This window comes from Aulonocara stuartgranti, assembly GCF_965226115.1.
Source record: "Aulonocara stuartgranti genome assembly, chromosome: 6".
In the NCBI taxonomy this organism is placed as follows: domain Eukaryota; kingdom Metazoa; phylum Chordata; class Actinopteri; order Cichliformes; family Cichlidae; genus Aulonocara; species Aulonocara stuartgranti.
In genome coordinates, this window is record NC_138944.1 from 19,006,636 (window position 1) to 19,022,500 (window position 15,865).

Sequence of the window (15,865 nt, forward strand, 5' to 3'; positions counted from 1 at the left end):
CAGTAACTACGTTATTATTGTGGTAACGAGCACGGTAACTAGTTATTATGCCAAAACCGGGAACGCGTTACTCGTTACTGGGATTTAGATAGGCTCGTTATTCGTTACTTCGTGTGGTGGCTATCGCGGAGCTTCCACAGATTCAATAACATTAGCAAGTGGTGGAGGCCAGCAGGTGGATGAAGGAAAAGGGAGGAGAGACCCGAAGCGGGAGCGTCATTGCACTGGATTCCAGCCATAGCCCGCCGCGTACCATAAGAATGCCGAAGGTCTCCTTTCGCGTTCCTCAGGAACGCCGCGGGACGTGACAAAACGTCGACATGTTACGCCTCGGGAGTGAGAACGGGCTGGTGGGTGCTATGTTACTGATGTTGAACTTTATTTTGTTCATAAGGTTAATTATTAGAGTTGCCAACCATCCCGTAAAAAATGGAATCGTCTCGTATTCAGAGAAAATATTACGGGTTTCGTATTGAGGTGAAAAGGAACACAGTTTGTCCCGGACTTCAGCTACAATGAAAAAGACACAAAGCTGGAGTTATTCTGTGTTTACGCTGCACAGCTGCCTCTTCTTCTCTCATCCTCTCACCCTCCCTCTCCTGTTTCTACTTCAATCATGAAACTGATCAATGATCAGCTGATCGGCTTTTCTCTCTTGTTTATTTATCGCCCACTTTGCGCCAGAAAGAGGAAACCAGCGGATGTCGCGGTAAACAACAGCAGCACTTTTAAGCTTGATCAGCTGTTGTTAGAATTCATTTAATATTAATTTCTAGTATCAGCTGATGTTGGCTGGAGCCACAGCTGTAAACCTGCTGGTCATGATATCGGTTTGGTTATGTGATGAGAGGGAAACATGAAGATGAAACCAGGAGATGTCCTTACTGGATCATCAGAGCTGTGATGGAGAAACAGGTTTACCTTTTAGGTTGATCTGATATCCTCGTGTTGGTGTTGTTCCCAGATCATCATACTAAATGTTGTTCCAGGATCAACATTGCAAGTGACCAATCAGAATGTTGTGACGTCATACTTTTGCGACTTCGGGAAAAACCGGCGTAAAACAAAAAACTGTACTAAAGCTGCGTGAAACCGCCTCTGTCCGCCGATCAACGGACCCTAACCCTAACCCTAACCGTAACCCTTTAATAAACAGTAAGCAGAATTGATATTGTCCTTGCAACATTGGAATTTCATAAATGCAAAAGAATAACGTCACAACAATGTGATTGGTCACTTGCAATGTTGAACCTAGAACAACATTTTCATGATGGTCTGGGAACAACACCAACACGAGGATATCAGATCATCCTTACCTTTTAGGTGACATGAATGAGTTGAAGGGAAGTTATGAACTGTTTCTGAGAGACAAATAACACCAGGATCCTTTTCTAAGTAGCTGACAGCTGGTAACTATGCAGGGGCGGGTCTAGCAAAGTGTTGCCAGGGGTCCATGTAGGGCATTAAAAGGGAAAGGGGGGCACAAGGAAATACTTTCTTATTCTCATTTAAAATGTCTCACTTTTAAAAAAATAATTATCTGAGTCTTGCAACAAACAATTGATAGATTATAATGGATTGGATTTTTATATAGCGCTTTTCTAGGCACCCAAAGCGCTTTACAATACCACTATTCATTCACTCTCACATTCATACACTGGTGGAGGCAGCTACAGTTGTAGCCACAGCTGCCCTGGGGCAGACTGACAGAAGCGAGGCTGCCATATCGCGCCATCGGCCCCTCTGGCCAGATTGATACATATATATATCATCAGAACAGTGTACATCACTGTCACAACAGTGTTTATTTTTATTCAAAGGCTTTATGAGTTTTCCTATAATGGTGGGCCGGTCTCTAGTCAAAATGCCCGGGACGATTTTTTTTGTCCCAGTCCAGCTCTGTATGCAGCTCATCTTCAGTCTGGTGTTACCTACATCTTCCTATTCAGAAGGCAGAATTTCAGAGTTCTGAGTACAATCGAAAGCACCACCACTGCAGTTTTTGTGTTGGATGTAAAAAGCAGGCTAGGATAGAATCAGGCGTGGGATTTCTCTCGTGGAAATGTGCACATTATCTTTTCCTTTCTATTGGTAGGTGGCACAGTGCACTTGTGGCAAGTAAGCAAGCTAGAAGACTGGCAATCTTGCTGGATATCCAGTTACGGAAGCAACACATTAACAAGAGAATTCTGAGAAAAACCAAAGTTACTTTCCCTAGTAACTAGTTACTCTGAAAGTAACGAGTAACTTGAAGTAACTGAGTTACTTTTGATAGAAGTAACTAGTAATGTAACTAAGTTACTAATTTAAAGTAACTTACCCAACACTGCTTATCAGAGGGTAACAAGATCAGCATTGCTGACACACTTTGTCTGGGTCTTCCAGGATATGACTGCTGTCCCATGTGCTCACCCTGTCTCAGTTCCATCTACCTTCTTTTGCATTTGCGTCTCTCTCAGAAATGAACCATCTATGTATTTTTGATATCGCAGACATCGTCATATTCCAAATCCCGTGAGCTGCTTTGTGTTGCTTTGATTTGATATGAAATGTTTTGTAATTATAGTTTGCATGGCAATTTATTTCCAAATAAAGGCCAAGGAAAATATTAGAACACAGCATTGGTTTGGTATGAGATGTTATGCTTGTGCATAAATATCTTTATAAAGTACAACAGTGAAAATATGTTTGCATATTGAGGCTTGTGGTGGTGTGTCCGCAGACACAAAAGATAACCAAAAACTGATTGAAATCTAAAAAAATAGTGATAATAATTTTAGAGAGTATATAATTTCAAGGATTAGTCTAAATCAACAATAAAAAAAAAGGCAAAGGAAGTATACTCTTTAAAGACATTCAACAGACCATGGGTACGAAAAGATATTTTTTATTTAAAAAATTTTGTTTCCTATAATAAGCGCTGTAATTTACACAAATCTGACAAAATCATCAGAATTCATCACTCTTTTTCTGGATACTTTGTTAGTTTTACTTCTAAAGTTATTTACATGCATCAGTCACCAAAACTACAATTTAAGGAAAACATAAAGAACAATTAAAACTAAAAATTAAAATTCAATAATGACTAACTCTGTTCAGTTACAAATAAATAAAACAAACTACGTATATAATTTTCAGTGGAAGACAGCGTTTTCTCCATCTTGAATCCGTCTAAAGATTTTTTTGTCCATTTTGAGCCTGGAACCAGACTTGTGTTAAACACAAATCTTCATCCTGAGAAACAATTTGACATTTAGAATCATAACTTCTTCTGATATTAAGTAATTACTTAAATGAATACTGCAATCATTAGAACAATATGGAATTTTAAAAAGGACGTTCTGTTTGAATGCCATATGTCATTAAAAAAGTACTGACACATTATTTGTGTTTATCAGTGTTGTGTGTAATGTATTACAAACTAATAAACTGTTATAATCACATTATAGTTAGGGATGGGAATTGATAAGAATTTAGCAATTCTGATTCCATTATTGATATCACTTATCAATTTTATTCCTTATCGGCTCCACTTTGAGAGCCAGCACCATCAGTAAGAAACATATCAAAGACATTACATTTGTGCAAGTTATTCATGCTGTGTGGACTAATGTCTGCGAATGTTGCAGGTATTTCCCCTCTTTGTTGTGATCAGTGTTGCAGTCATTCCTCTAATGAAATAGTGTATTAATGAAATTAATTTATTACATTACATTCGCATTTATCCTGAAATTATCTGATATTAGTGGTCATTTAACAATATAAACCTACGAGCTACAGCCCCCCCACCCCACCCACTCACACACAATACAAGTACTTGTGCTAATAAGGACACACAATTGATCTTTCTCTTAGTTTTTAGGTATGAACCCAAAGCTGACAGCACATAGCAAAGTTGAAAACAAGCACAAACAGACTTGATTCTGTTGAAACATGAACAGGTAGAAATGGAGGCTTCAGCCTGACTGCTAATCACTTCTTTTGTTATATAAGTTCAGGGTCTGGCTGCTTTGCTGGGGTCAGCACTCATTTAACTTTAATGTTACTCCGGGATTTTGGCTATCTTAGCACTAGGTAGCGTTGGCATGCTTTTAAAGCACTGAAGTTATGTTATTTGCATAATACAATTGTTTCTGTTCTCGTCACAGTTTGCACTTCTGCTCCTGCTCTCATCCTTTTGTGCATTAAAACTAAAAGTAATGTCTATATAAAGGCTGCAGACTAGTTAATTTCCAAGGAAGTGAACTGAATTCCAAGGAACTGAACTACTGAGAAGAGTTGGTTCTACTCAATTCCCAAGTATAGTAATGTAATGAATAACTGTAATAAATTCAGTAATCACATGAGTCACATCAGTAATTATCCCCCCTTGCATTTGTGGTATAATGAGCTCACTTTAGAGTATGTGGTGGGAAACGATAAACTGTACAGCAGTCTACAGATTTTAAAGAGACTGGATATTTTTATTTCACAAAAAGACATGCATGTGGTGACAGAGTTGAAACTGTGCCCAGGCCACAACAACAATCCTTTTTTTTGTGTAGATACTTATGTAACTTTGCAGAAACTTAAGTCTATTTTATCTTATTCTCCTATCCTAAAAGAATTCTAATCTAAATCTACATGGTGCAAAACTGTGTCTCATTGTTCTTGTAACAGTGACAATAAAGATCTATTCTATTCTATTCTATTTGGTCTGTTTTCTAACGCTGTCAGCTTTTTGTTAAAAGTTTTTTTCCCCTTTCCTTTTCTTTATGTTAAAAGTTAATCACCTGGGTTCATTCCCATTAGGATAGAGATTATGTTAATGTGTGGGACTGTAACAGAAGGTTTATATAGTTAACTGCTAGCTATGTGATGTAAAAACATTGTAATGACTAGCTAAAAAAATTATCCATCATTTTGTAATTTTGTACAGTAATTGATGATCTTATAGTAAGTAATTGATAATAATGTGTATTACATTACTCTTTTGAATAGTGACCCACACACAGCTGTTTATGCAATAAAAAAAACAAAAACAAGTGTAGATAAGAAAATGAAGAAGAGAAAGTTTACCTCATTCTGTCTCCTTTGATTATTGTGATCTGGTCTGTTCTGAAAAAATTGAAGTTCTTTTTCTGCATAAACAAAAATGCACTATCATACTGGAGCATTCAGCAGCAACAGTGCCATTAAGAATTTGCCATTTAATGGTTGTAGATAGTTTTGTGGAGGACTGTGTGTGTGTGTGTGTGTTTGAAGGTGAGTCAAACAATTCGAAAAATTAAATTCTAATAATTAAAATATACAGTACCTGTTTTCCGACACAACTGATAAATAAAAATAAAGGAAAAAAATGAAATGAGAATAGAAAATCCTGGTGTAAACATCATCAGCCAGGGCACGAGACTGGAACCACAGGTTCTGTCGTAGACAGCATGAGGAGTGGAGTCAGGTCGAGTATTGGAGTCAGAGTGAAGAGTGGAGTCAGGGCAAGGACTGGAATCAGGGCAAGGACTTGTGTGAGGTGAATCTGCATGAAATAAGTTGTGTATTAGATCTACATTTTTACTACAATCCACTTATGTATAGTGCTTTGTATAGTGTGTTTAGTTTACACAATATAGAAACACTGTGTAGCAATCTAGTTTAGTACTGACTTTAGTTATTGTACGTCTTAAGTGGCAAGCACACTGCTCTGTTTACTTCATGTAAGATGACTTTCAATCACAAGAAAGCCCCACGCTAAAGTATATCCTGCTTCATCGTCTTTTCTACTCTAAACGGACTATTATTTACAAAAGTAATACCATAATGCATATTCAAACACTTCAAACCAGCAAATAAAATTATAAACACATTAAGAAACATTTTTTACAGCAAGACTTACCTTTGCATTCCCATTTGAAAAAAATTCAGGTTTAATAATATTAACATCATTTGCAGTTTATTATTTTCCTTTACGTATTTTACTGGATATTAAACATGAGTGTTTTTTAACTAAGAAGGTGATGCAAAAACAATAGCCAAAAACTTGGTGTGCAGTGTGTACTTAAAAGTTTGTGGAAACTGGACAAGTGCAGGACAAAAGAAGTGGAAGACCTAAAACACTATCTACACCAAATGAACTGCATTTGAAAGTGATTTCCTTAAGAAAATGTTAAAAAACAATCCACCAAGACTTGCAGCTGGAAATGCAGCTGGCCCTTCAGTTGATACATGTATGGTTCACCTAGGCTAGGGGTCGGCAACTTTCAACATCATAAGAGCAATTTTAGCTCTTTCTACCAAAGAACTGGCCAAATTACCCAAGAGTTGCACTGAAAATCAGGGACAAAATAAAAAATAAATAAAAATGAGGGATGGGTAAAGATTTTTGCTTATGTCAGAATTAAATACAGTAGATGTAATGCACAGAAGCAATGTCTTTGTTAAACAGACTTCAGCAGGACAATGTCCCCAAACCTACAGTCAAAGTCATTAAGAACTATCTTCAGCCTAACGAAGAACAAGAAGTACTAGAAGTGATGGTATGGCCCCCACAGAGCCATGATCTCACCATCGAGTGTATGAAAAGACAGAAGGATGTGAGGAAGCCAACATCCACAGGAGATCTGTGGTTAGTTCTCCAACATGTTTGGAACAACCTACCAGCCGAGTTCCTTCAAAAACTGTGTGCAAGTTTACCTAGAAGATTTGATGCTGTTTTAAAGTTGGTCACACCAAATATTGATTTGATTGAGATTTATCTTTCATTTGTTCATTTACTGCATTTTGTGGATTGATGAAAATAAATGATTAACACTTCCATTTCTGAAAGCGTTCTTTGTTTACAGCATTTTTCCTCACCTGCCTAAAAGTTTTTCACAGTACTGTATGCATATATATAACAAACCAACAAAAAAACCCCAATCACACATGAGTACTTACTGATTAAGATTCTTGTTGCGATACTGGCATATCTGTGGTCATATCTGACCTGAACGCTTGTGCCATCTACCCACTGTTCCTTTTCAGTTCCACAGTAATAGAGGCCCTCATCAGAATCAGAAATATTCATGATCAGCAGATCATAGGATCCAGAGGACTGATTCTTTTTAAAGTGGAAGCGTAATAGAGAATTCACTGAAATTGCTCGGTCACTGATTTTTTTCCATGCATCTTCTTTTAGTTTCAGAACAAGAGGAGGCTGATTTTCATGGGTACAATTTCTGTACCACACAATATATTCCTCAGAAAATGCTTCACAGTCACAATTCAGAGTGACGTTCTGTCCTGATGTCACTGTCAAATCCACCACTGATCCAGAAATCCAATGACCTCCTGAAATACAAACACAATAACAAATTTTGCCAGTGTTGAGTACAAGATGTGATGTAGAATTCCAAATAGAGTTGACACATTCATTTAATGTTTTATAATATTAATGTATAATTTAATTAGTTGTACAAAATATTACCTAAAAGAAGGACAAGAATGACATGAAGGCTGTCCATGTTTGATGATTACCTGCAGTTAAAAGACAGTAAGAATGGTGTGACTCTCGAATGTCATCGCCTACACATTACTTTTCCACTAAAGGAAATGCAAGTTGCGATCGGGTGGTGGAGTGGAACCTTCTATTCTGTGGTTACACTGTGTCAGTGCAATGTCATGTGATGGTCTGGATGTAAAAATTAAAGTTCTTTTAACATGACAGACTGCTTTTCAACATGCTTTTCAGTCTTAGCCATTATAGACATGAACAAGAACACTCAGGGATTACATCTTCTCCCAAAGGACAAGAGGTACACACGAATTTTGATGAGCTATGATTTTTTTTATTACAACATTCTGACATCAGTCTTTTATGGCATCATTCTGATGTCATATGGTATCATATTAAAAAGGTTAAAAGTTTGCTGTACAGTAAAATGACATATTACTTGATATGCATCCTTGAAACTTTATTTAAGGTCAACTTTGACCTTGAGCACTAACAATATAAAGGCCAAGGTGAAATGCTTAGCCAACCTAGATACTCATGTACCCCAAGGTCTAGCATACTGTGAAGTTTGAAGGCGATCCATAAAAACTTTTATTGATTTTTACATCTGGTGTGTTCTTGACCCAATTTGAAAAAACAAACAGACAAACAAACAGAACTGATTATTATTTATTAAGATAAAGACACAGTGTAATATGTCGTGTATTCTAGTTCATCTATGTGACCATCTAAGTTCATTAAATGATGACTATGTGACAATGTAATTTATTTAGAGAACACATGACAGAAACATTTGGTTTTATCAGCTGTAGGTTACCTTCTGTGTGCCACGCAGGGAGAGGGTTGGGGGAGGTTTACCAAGATCTAGTGTGACACTTGCACAAATCTCCACGTTACAAACTATTTTCAGTGTGCTAGCATATCCGCTTCATACTTCAATAAAAATGAACAAATCAAGTTGCTAGATGCATATGAATACAGATGTAAACTTTATCTGACTCGAAACTACTTCTATTACTACTAAATTTTTCAGTTATTCTTTTTTTAGTTCAATTCATCCATCCATCCATCCATCCATCTTCATCCGCTTATCCGAGGTCGGGTCGCGGGGGTAGCAGCCTAAGCAAAGAGGTCCAGACCTCCCTCTCCCCAGCCACCTCCTCCAGCTTGTCCGGGGGAATACCAAGGCGTTCCCAGGCCAGCCGAGAGATATAATCTCTCCAGCGTGTCCTGGGTCTGCCCCGGGGCCTCCTCCCGGTGGGACATGCCTGGAACACCTCGCCCAGGAGGCGCCCAGGGGGCATCCTTGCCAGATGCCCGAACCATTCAATTAATTTTTATTTATATAGCGCCAAATCACAACAAAAGTCGCCTCAATGGCCTGTAGAATTACTGCTTTGGCTCAGTCTTACAGCAATGATCGAAAACACTATTTTCCAAAAACAGCATAAAAAGCTATGAGCTGGTAAATTTAGTGGAACATTCAACAACTGAAGAGTAACGTTTTTGTCGTGAGTTGGTCAAACTCACTTAGCATAGAGTTATAAAAATATGACATATGTCTATAGTGATGGTGATTTCTGTACTTGAAACAACAGAGTGCGTCCCTCTTATCAGAAATCTGTTCTGTCTTTTGGTTTTAGAATTAAAAAATAAAGATTGAATAAAGTACGGGGTTCACAAAAACATGTTGCATTCTGTCGTCCGAGTAGACATTTGTTTCTGTGGTTTTCCTGTGAGCCTACTGCTCACTATATCGTCTACAATGGTGGTGGTTTGTGAGCACCTTCAACTTGTGAGAGTTTCCAAAAATATGGGGCATGCGTTAAAGCTGAAGTGGAAATTTAAAGCGTAGCTTAAAAAAAATTACAAGAAAAAAAAAAGAGTCTTGTTTTATATCAAGAATCAACATTGTGCAGATTTCTGCCAACCAAATGGTAAATGGGGGATTCTTTGAAAAATACATATCTTGCATTTTGTCTTGTAGCTGTTAGTAAACAGAATGAAAAGTTTGATCTTTACCTCACTCCTACAGATTCCAGACTCACATTTTGATCTGAATTTTTTTGTTTTGCCTTCATCGTGTAGCAAAGACACATATCAGTCAATTCAGGAACATAACACAGTGTAGAAATATATGAGGTTTCATTTCAGATCTTTTAATAATCTTTAATATGAATTTTGGTTTTAATATGAATTATACACTGGTGCTGAACTGCGTGGTTATTCTCCACCATCATGGTGATAATCAGCCCCTTTTGGTTTGAGATTCCCTTACTTCACCCCTGCCTGCCTGCCCAGCTACCCGTCTTTTGTGCTCATCCATGTCTGGAAACCTTGTTCAGGATTTTTCTGTCCAGAATACCACATTTTGTCACGGCTGCCGAGGCGAGCCGTGTGGATTTAGAAGGAGGACCCAAGATGCAGGCAGTGGATGAGATACCGGTGGTTTTATTTACAGAGGTGTAGTGGCAAACAAACAGTGGGGCATAACAAACAACTAAAGACACCTAAACTGGGAGAACTAAAAATAACAGACCTGGGAGCATATGACAACGGATGATGAATAGCAGAGAGACGCAGACGAGGAACAGGACACCGTGGAACACAGGGTCACAGACTGACACGGAGGAACACAGACGAACCGGCAACAGGCAGGAGAACACACAGGGCTTAAATACACACACCAGTAATCAGGGGATGAGAGACAGGAGGGCAACACAGCTGGGAGGAATCTGGGCTGACGGGACAGGGGAAATGTAAAGTGATCACACTCACATACGACGCGGACCTTCACAATAAAACAGGAAACTCAGACACATGGAACCAGACAAGACATTGAACTAAACAGACAGATTCACAAACAGATGGGGTGACACCATAGACAGAGACACAGACTCAAAGGCAGACCAAATATAACACACAGAACTCAAACAATAATAATCATCATCATAAACTAGAAAATGATAACTAAAAGCGCTGGGTCACCGACCCAGGACCATGACACATTTGACTTCATCTGCACACCTTCTTCTCTCTGGCACCTCTGGTAATACTTCTGCTAAGCCCATCCTTAATCTACCTGTTTACTCACCACTTGGCTATAATTTGGAACAGTATTGTCAACTGTCAACTCCCCCCACGCTTGTCCGGCCTGGTAAAACTAAGGCAGAATCCAGCTTAATTTAATTAATTGATTAATGAATTAATGAATTGATTAATTAATTAATTTTGACAGAACTCCTGAGACCACCCTTAAGTTGAGCCCTGTCGTGTTCCTCATAACCCTGCCCCTTTACACCTGCCTATTCCACAATAAAGTTGGTTTAACTGCTAGCACTGCTCCGAGCATGCTCCTTGACCCTTGCCTGAACTGAGCTATAAACATCAGACAGATGGCCTCACATTTCAATTAATTTTTATTTATATAGCGCCAAATCATAACAAAAGTCACCTCAAGGCCTCATTTCACTTCAAAAGCTCACAAGAATAGAATAGTTTGTTATACAGAGGAGTTCGTTGTCTATTCAGTGCCCAAATCCTGTGGCTGGAAAACAAGTCCAAATCATCACCTCTCTACCACTATGTTTGACAGTTGAGAAGAAGTATTGTTTTTGAAGAGTAACAGCTGGAACGCCTTTATTTTATTTTATTTTTTTATTCCTTTTGGGTTTTGTTTTTGCATTTTTGTTGCAGAGTCTCACCCTTTGGTAAATTTCCTGTGATGTCCACTCCTGGAAGGCTTTAAAAACTAATGTCAGCAGAAAAGAAGAATTTTAATATTAATCAAGTTAGTTCTGGATTATTTTTCAAATTTCAGTGCTTAATAATTTCTCAGTACAGTGTAAAAGACCTTGCTGTGGTTGAAACTGTGCATTTTGTTATCAAGGACAAGGAAGAAGTGTAGAATTTTTTACAATCACATTTATTATTTATACTACTAATTAGAGAGGCTTAAAAAAACAGTAGAAGGAGAATCGCACCACAAATACAATCGCAATTTAATATATTAGCTGCATGAACAGATAACATAATATTTCTGCTTCAGTAAACTTCTGTAAAGGTCTGTAAAACAAATTTCCCACGTGTGGGACTAATAAAGGTTATCTTATCTTATCTTATCTTATTCTTTGGTATACTGTAAACTACTACAACTGATTTGAAAAAACAAAACACTCAAACATCATAAACGACAAACACCACTGTTTGTTGTTTATGATACGTTTCTTTTGTCATCTTTTAGATGATTAAGCAAAAATATATAATTAAACATTTTAACAAAGAAAAAACAAACATCTAATCAAAAAAGCTAAAACTACTGATTTTGCTATTAAAAATGGCAAAAAAAAAATACACAAATGAACAATCTTAGAATTAAAACAAAACAAAACAGGAATACAAATGATACTAATTGTTTACATGTATACACCGATCATCCAAACCACGATCATTCACAGAGAAGATGAAAAATATTAATTATCTTGCATCAACAGCACTGTGTGTTTGGCTTCCTTGCAGTTTACACCAGACATCATCCTCAGTGATTAAAAGCTCTATAGGCTCTAGAATAGCTTTGCATAGGATTGTGCTAATCTCAATCCTTGCAGAAGTTTTTGGTTTAACCAGCATAATTCATTATGCATTTTTAAATGAAACAATGAACAATCTAGAGCCCAGAGGTGTTGATAGCAGAATAAGTACAGAAGTCAGAACTATGCGTTATCTTCTTCTTTTGTCTTTGTGTGGCTTGACGGGTTTCCACTGTAGCATAAAACACAGCTTCATCCTGTGAATGAACATCTGTCATTTACAGTCAATAATCAGATGGTCAAATGCATGACATGATTGTCTATAAATCTTTCTAGGGGCATATAAATCTGGTCGCCATTGTGAGTGTTAAGCATCACAATTAAAACAGCCAGCATCTTCTCTCTGATTAAAGAAACACGGCAGATCCAATGGTTCTAAATGTTCTCACCTTATATGTTACCTCAGGCTCATGCACTATTGCTCCAAAGGCATCTCCTATTATCACTATGTTGGTAAGACAAAGCTGTACTTTTCTCTTAACCACCCCAATAGCTTCTCCTACCTCAGTGAATGCTTCACTGAGTGATTGTGCCTTGTCTGTTTTCTGTGTATTATTGTAGGGCTTTTACAATACAATATAAAGCGCTTTGAGGCAACTGTTGTTGTGATTTGGAGCCATTACCTCATAAGACTTTGTTGTTACACTTTCTCTTACCGTACATTACTAAATCTCCATTTGCACTATTTGCCTATTTGCACTACTCTGCCTGGTTTACACTCAATGTCACTTACCCATTATATTGTATATTGTATAGCTTTCTTGTTATATGTAAAATTGTATTTATTTAAATTTTTACTTTTTAATTATTTTACTTGCATTTTTAATCACTTTTATATTTAAATATATTTAAATGTTCATTTGCTATTTATCTAGGGATTGAGAGTAACGCAATTTCTATTCTCTGTATGTCCTGTACATGTGGCAGAATCGACAAATAAAGTTGACTTTGACTTTGACTTTGATATAAATACAATTTAATTTAATGTAACAGAATGGTCATTTTTAGAGGTTAGATTTTCCTTAAACTTTCTGGCATTATTTTTTTAGCTATAGTTCACATCTATTTATGTAGGAGTAAATATAAGACTATTTGTTTGAGCTTGTGTCTGTATGCTGGTACATGTTTACTTTATATTTAATGTGCAGTTTTATCCAAACTGTTAAGCACTTTTTTAAACTGCGTGTGTGTTTTAAGATGCAAAACAAATGAAGTTATTCTTATTATTTATATTCTTTTTATTGATGAAATAATGAAAATATGTGAATCTATAACACATTAAGTCATTTTTCCTTATTATTGCAGGAAAGGGATAGGACACTGATCATGATGAGTAATTGGTACAGAATATTTACAAGATGCGCAGGTTCCGCATACCATGTGTCAAATTGTACTTGATAAATACGCTATCAAGTTCAATTTCCAAATAGATCAGTATAAATACAAATTCTGCCATTAAAATGCTATATGTAAATTTTAATTATTAGTAGGAGAATTAGTTATGAAAATACCAAAAATTGAATATGAATGTGATTTACCTGATTTTTTCTTGTTTGCTGACTGGTTTTAGGTCGTTGGTGATCAACTTTTGGTCACAGAAAGAAAGGAATACAACAAAATAATAAACAATAATATCAAACATCAGACAGACTTAAATATAGTATGTAACGTGTGTGAAGCTTTACTTGGTGATTAAAATACTTAATACTTAAAATACCAGATTTTGGACAATAATTTGAGATTACAAACTGATGTAGTGAACAGTGATGTAGTGAACTGATGACAGAATTGATACAATAAACAAAATTAAATAAAAGTACCATTACTAGCAATTACCTGTTTTCTGGCAGTAGTGATGAACAAGAAGTGAGACAAGAAGAGAGGGGACAACAGCAAAAGTTGGGCACAGGACAAGCAGCAGTTTCCAACACATGCTGCAAGCTTCAACCTGTGGAGTCCTCTCATGGGTTCGAGTTGTATCACTGGCCTCTAAATTGTTAATAAACATGTTTCAGTTATGGCCTGTGTGTATATTCTTGGTACTTCACTATTATACAGATCTCAAAAATCAGTACCCAGTAAATGTAGTTTAAATAGATAAATAGATGCCAATCAAAATATTTTTTCTGCCTCTAAGCTGCAGAGGATTGTTTGGAAAACCATTCTTCGTCTCTTTTGGATAGCCATTATGTGCACAATGCATGTACATATAAAATGTATCTAACATTTTAGTATTTGATGGCTTTTTAAATTAAAAACTGCCAAAAAATTCCATAATCATACAATTAACTTCAGTATTTTTTCTTTATAAAAATAAAAATGCTTTCTGACAATGATCCCGAGTGTTACTGTTTTTAGGATCCAGAAATTTCTCTTACTTAACATTTAAAAGATTAAATTTAAGCAATTGTATGTGTACAAAATTCTACTCAAATATTTACTACAAAAATAATACAACCTCATAATGGTTGTTTGTGACTCGATCATTAAAATTTACTTTAAACTGAACACAAGCACACATTCATTAGTTCATCAGTTAGTCATAGTTAAATTCCTTAATATACATATTTATCACACAAGTACTTACTGATTAGGATTCTTGTTCTGATGTTGCTGTATCTGTGAACATATTTGACCTGAACACTTTTATCCTCCTCCTTCCAGTGTTCCTTCTCAGTTCCACAGTAATAGAGACCCTCATCAGAATCAGAAATATTCATGATCAGCAGATCATACGATCCAGACAAGTTATTCTCTACAAAGTGGAAGCGGGCTAGAGAATTCAGTACACTTTTTTGGTCGCTGATTTGTTCCCATGGATCTTCTTTTTGCTTTAAAACAAGAGGAGGCTGGTTTTCATGCGTACAATTTCTGTACCAAACAATATATTCCTTGATGTTCGTTGATGTTTTACAGTCACAATTCAGAGTGACGTTCTGTCCTGATGTCACTCTCAAATCCACCACTGATCCAGAAATCCAATGACCTCCTGTAATACAAACACAACAACATATGTGGCCAGTGTTTAAAACCACACCAAATGGTTGTAACTGTTGAGTAAAAAAGTTAATTTAGAATGTTATATATAATTAATTAAATAGTTTATTCTATAATAAATTGTATATTTAATTACCCATTCTAAATATTACCTAAAAGCAGAACAAGAACAATGTGAAGTCTTTCCATGTTTGACGATGACATGCAGTAAAGAGACAGTAAAACCGGCCTAATTCTCAAATTTCATGACCTGTGCAGACTTTTCCATTAAAGGTAATGCTAGATGTGATTGGCTCGTTGAGTGGAACCTTTTGTTCTGTGGTTGTTTTCTGTGAATGTAATGGTATGCTGTGTTCTTTTTTTTAAGACGACAGTGTGTCAGACATTCACATTTCAGTCTTAACCATTAGACACACGAAGAGTCTGATGTTTATGATGCAAAATGAGATAAACTTAGTAGCTTTCACAAAGAATGTGACTGGGATACGTGAAAACATGCCATAATCACCCATCCATCCATCCTAGTCATCAGTCTAAAAAAACACAAGCTAAATTTATTTACATAACTTGTGTTTTTGTCTTTGTAAGAAGATTAGATTTTGTGCTTGTCACCGTTTCTGTGTGTGGAAAAAAAAGGCTATAGTTTGTCATATAGCACTGTGTTGCTAATTTAATTATATTTTGCTCTAAATGTAGAACATGTCAGGAGCATTGTTACACCTGAGATCATAAAACACAGCTGTATTTGGGTTATAACGTTTTTACTAACATTTGATGATTGATCAATTTATTATTTAACATGTGTGTTATA

The 15,865-nt window shown here is 36.4% G+C and overlaps 2 long non-coding RNA genes across 3 annotated transcripts; both read right to left on the bottom strand.

Annotated features, from left to right (window-relative positions):
• Positions 1 to 2,915: 2,915 nt before the first annotated feature.
• On the bottom strand, positions 2,916 to 7,533 carry LOC309709015. 2 transcript variants are annotated; one of them, XR_014277394.1, is made up of 5 exons: positions 7,442 to 7,533; positions 6,913 to 7,305; positions 5,297 to 5,515; positions 5,059 to 5,120; positions 2,916 to 3,234 (listed from the first exon to the last, which is right to left on the bottom strand). It is a non-coding gene; the product is annotated as an uncharacterized lncRNA (long non-coding RNA). The 2 variants fall into 2 exon arrangements; XR_014277395.1 differs by having other exon boundaries at positions 5,059 to 5,515.
• Positions 7,534 to 11,783: 4,250 nt separating this feature from the next.
• LOC309709430 lies at positions 11,784 to 15,103 on the bottom strand. The gene is made up of 4 exons (XR_014277512.1): positions 14,645 to 15,103; positions 13,894 to 14,046; positions 13,596 to 13,642; positions 11,784 to 12,254 (listed from the first exon to the last, which is right to left on the bottom strand). It is a non-coding gene; the product is annotated as an uncharacterized lncRNA (long non-coding RNA).
• Between the last annotated feature and the right edge of the window lie 762 nt (positions 15,104 to 15,865).